Here is a 4,912-nt window from a genome sequence, read left to right on the forward strand (position 1 = left end):
TAATATATGATTTTGATGGTATCAAGAATGAAGAAATAACATTCCTTCAATGAAGCCACTGTTGAATTACTCTACCGTCAGAGTATATTGTGATATTATCACAAAGGAAAAAAAAGGAAGGGTAAGCCCTAACGTCAAAATAGATATGTGTTGTTTTAAAATAAAAGGATTTAAGGTTAAACATTTACTTGTTTTGGAAGTATAAGTATTGTTTTCTAGATCACGTCATTTTAATCCAATGGTTTATTGGAAATAAAGTTTGTTGAATAAAGAGTTTGGAAGAGTATGTTGTATAGAAATGATAAATTGAAGATTATTTAATTTACATATAAAGAATTATATATAGTAAGTATTAAATTAATTTGAAACCGCCGGATGTGATGGAGAGTGTGAATGTGATTTTGCATAATGAAAAGAGAACATTGACTAAGATTTGAACAAAATTTCGATTTCCATGTGTTATGAGTTGTACTAACTTAATAAATACTAATAAAAATTATACTAAGGCTTAAAAAGTTGGGGAAACATGTTGGGCAGTTGAAACTAATGGCCTATATATAGGTATATAGTACAAAGANATGGTAAGTAAAAAATTTTACAAGGGATGTAGACTAACCTACTGTAGAATGCAAGATGATTACAAACTTGAATAACACAAGGAATATAAATAATGTGGTGTGAGTATGTTTGATAGACTCTTCACTTACCCCCACTTATCTTACAAATTAAAATTGAAAAGTTCTTAGACTCTTCATTATCTACATTTAATTAGTACATGAACATATGATGCATTAATATTTTATTTGATGCATGAATTTATATATAACTTTTACTTCATATTAAATTAATTAAATAGATATTAATATTAATTTATTTTAGAGGTAAAATAAGGGTAAAATGGTAATTCAACTTTGAGGTTAGGAGTTTCCCACTTATAATAATATATGATTATCACAAAGGAAAAAAAGAAGGGTAAGCCCTGACGTCAAAATAGATATGTGTTGTTTTAAAATAAAAGGATTTAAAGTTAAACATTTACTTTTTTTGGGAGTATAAGTATTTTTTTCTGATCACGTCATTTTAGTCCAATGGTTTATTGGAAATAAAGTTTGTTGAATAAAGAGTTTGGAAGAGTATGTTGTATAGAAATGATAAATTGAAGATTATTTAATTTACATATAAAGAATTATATATAGTAAGTATTAAATTAATTTGAAACCGCCGGATGTGATGGAGAGTGTGAATGTGATTTTGCATAATGAAAAGAGAACATTGCCTAAGATTTAATCAAAATTTCCATTTCCATGTGTTTGAGTTGTACTAACTTAATAAATACTAATCAAAATTATACTAAGGCTTAAGAAGTTGGGGAAAAATGTTGGGCAGTTGAAACTAATGGCCTATATATAGGTATATAGTACAAAGAGAGAATTAAGCAATTAAAGTAGTTCTCTGTGTCAATTGTCATCAACCAAATTAAATCGTAATGGCAAGGTTAGATATTGAAATTGAGACGAGGAAAATGTTGAAACCCTCAGCTCCTACCCCAGATAATCTTCGGACACTGAAGCTTTCCTTGTTTGATCAGTTGGCTCGTTCTGCATATGTAGCAGTTCTCTTCAACTACTTGCCGAACAGCACTTCATCATATAATCATGATGAGCTTGAAAAATCATTGGCGGAGACGCTAACCAAGTTTTACCCTTTTGCTGGAAGATTTGGAAAAGATGATCCATTCTCAATCGACTGCAATGATGAAGGTGTTGAGTATGTTCAAACCAAAGTCAACGCTCATGATCTTGCCAAATTTCTCAGTAAAGCTGCTGCTGATAATAATAATAATAATATTGAGTCATCTTTGCTTCATCTTCTTCGTATAATAGATCATCAGCCATCATCGCCATCAAGTCCGTTACTTGGTGTCCAAGTGAATGTATTTNGATATTGAGTCATCTTTGCTTCATCTTCTTCCTATAATAGATCATCAGCCATTATCTCCATCATGTCTGTTACTTGGTGTCCAAGTGAATGTATTTAATAATGGAGGAATAAGCATATGGATACAATTTCACATATTGTAGCTGATGCTTTCACTTTAGCTACATTTGTAAATGAATGGGCGCACACTAACATGCCACAAGATGATGATGATGATAATAATTACCTCCCCAGCTTTGGTCAATTATCATCCCTCTTTCCAGCAAGAGTGATACAGTTGCCATCATTTGATCCCAACACTCTTACTAGTACTTGTACTACGAATGTGACAAAGAGGTTTGTCTTTGATTCTTTGGTAATAGAAAACCTCAAAAAAACAATCAAAGACGATTCAACTATGATGAGGCAGCCTACAAGACTGGTGGTTATTATGTCCTTATTATGGAAGGTTCTGGCACACATATCTTCCAACAAAAATAATGGAAATTCAAGGGACTCGTCTTTTGGATTTGTTATGTGTTTGAGGGGGAGAATTCCATCTTTAGAATGTGTTGTAGGGACTTTTTCAATCCCAGAAATTGCTAATATGGAGAGCGGTGAGTATGAGTTGAATTATTTTGTAAAGTTGATAGGGAATAGAATAGGGAGACATGTGCAGCCATTGGTAAGGCATCAAAATCAGTTGATGATATTTCCTCTTTAACTATTAACAATCAGATAAAAATTATAGAAAAGATTCTACAAAGAGACAAGATAGACATTTATGGCACCACTAGTTGGTGCAAATATCCATGGTATGAAGCTGACTTTGGTTGGGGAAAACCATTCTGGGTGAGCCCTGTTTCAGTCGGTATTCATGAAGTAATTATTTTGATGGACACAAAATATGGTGATGGAATAGAAATAATAGTTACTATGAAGGAGAATGACATGACTTAATTCGAGAGAGACCCTCATATTTTGTCCTCCATTTCCAAATTACAATTCCATTCCTTTAGATAAATTAATTATACTACTTTGTTTACTTCATTCATCACAAATAAATGTTTTCCGTTATTCATAACTATCTTTATACATTTATGACGTTTGATAAAGATTTTTTTATTTCTTTGATAACTAGCTACCATGCTATATTTGTAAATGCATATCATTACCATGCTATATTTATAAATGAATATCATTACCATCTCTAAACAACATAAAATCAACTTACGTTCAAGTGAAAGTAGTCGTGGATCTCCACCGTGTGTTAGCAAGTGTGAGAGTATTTAATTTGCATTTACCTTTTTCATAAAGTTAGAATTGAATGGATCAACAAACAAACTGCAAATTGCATATTCGTACGTCAAAACATGAAGAAATCAAACTTTTGCCTTTATCATGCAATAAGTCTGCCAAAACTTGAACAAATCAAACTTTTCTACATCTAAGATCTACAACCACAAATAATTTATATCATAGATCACCATCAAAGTTTTTTTTTCCAAAGAATGAATAACGAACCCAAGAAAGGTAGCCTACATGTCTCATCAACATGAGAAATAGGTGTGCATAGTTCATGCACATATATTCTTGATAATTGAACAATTTTTTTTTTTCGTTTTGAAACTTGAATGAATGAATACCGGACCCAAGAAGGGTTGCCTACTTATCTCAACGAGATAAGAATCAGGTTCGCCGTAGTTTGTGCATATATGTCTTTGAACATATGCACAAACCATTTGACTCTTTTTTTAATTTAAAAAATGGATACCGAACCCAAGAAGGGTTGCCTACGTATCTGAATGAAATGAGACTTAGGTTCGCGTAGTTCGTACATATATGTCTTTGAAAATAAGCACAAATTATTTTACTTTATATTTTTGGAAAATTAAAAAAATTGGTACCGAACCCAAGAAGGATTGCCTACGTATCTCACCGAAATAAGAATAACGTACGCATAGTTTGCACAAATAGGACTTTGAAAATAGGCACAAATTATTTTTATTTCTATTTTTGAATATTAGAAAAAATGGAAACCAGACCCAATTAGGGTTCCCTACGTATCTCACCGGAATGAGAATCATGTTAGCGTAGTTCGTTTAGATATGACATAAAATAATTTCAAAATTTTGACAAAGTCAGAGTAATCTTTGTATTATTTTAATTGTCGATCTTTGTACTGTCTATTGAATGTCGTCTCTAATTTTTTTACGATAACCACTAGTTGTTGTATTCTTTTTTGAATGCCTCTAGGAAATGTAGTGTTCTTTCAACTATCCACTAAACTACGGATTATTATGACCATCTCCGACTAATGTCAGGGATAGTTCTCCTGCAAAAATATGAGAAATGTGTAAAAGCAGGGTCATTATGTAAAATAATATAAAATAAATGGGTGCAATCTCATAATCAAACATTTCCCCAATTTATCTTTTTGATTTGATATTAATATCTTGTGAAATACAAAGACTCGAATTTTGTGAGTCCTCTTGTCCCTTGCAACTTTGAACAAACAATGACTTCCAGAATCTGACATAAATCAACACTACAATAAACAGGCAAACTTTCAGGGGTTTATTTGTGGGATTTTCTAAAAACTCCATTATAAAATAATTTTGTTGCATTTATTTTAACCCCTGCACTATAATTTATTTTGTGACAGTCTGATTGTGGAGACTCGTGATAACCTCTACTTGCACTAATTTTTGAGGTTTTCTGAATGCCGCAATTTATTATAATTTGTAGCGATTTTATTATGGAGGTTTGTGATAACCTCTGCAAATTACATCAAATTGTGAAGCTTTTTAAATGTCACAATTCATTACAATTTGATACACTTGAACAAAATAGAAAATAAACCAAAAAACTTGAAATATAGAAAACACTTTAGAAAATAAGGTAATCATTATATATATATATATGTATGTCTCTCTCTCTCTCTCTCTCTATATATATATATATATATATATATATATATATATATATATATATA

General features: G+C 31.1%; 1 pseudogene; it reads left to right on the forward strand.

Annotated features, from left to right (window-relative positions):
• The first annotated feature begins 1,471 nt into the window (after positions 1 to 1,471).
• LOC107024864 lies at positions 1,472 to 2,940 on the forward strand (annotated as a pseudogene).
• The last annotated feature ends 1,972 nt before the right edge of the window (positions 2,941 to 4,912 follow it).

The sequence above is a fragment of the Solanum pennellii genome, chromosome 7, assembly GCF_001406875.1.
Source record: "Solanum pennellii chromosome 7, SPENNV200".
NCBI lineage: Eukaryota > Viridiplantae > Streptophyta > Magnoliopsida > Solanales > Solanaceae > Solanum > Solanum pennellii.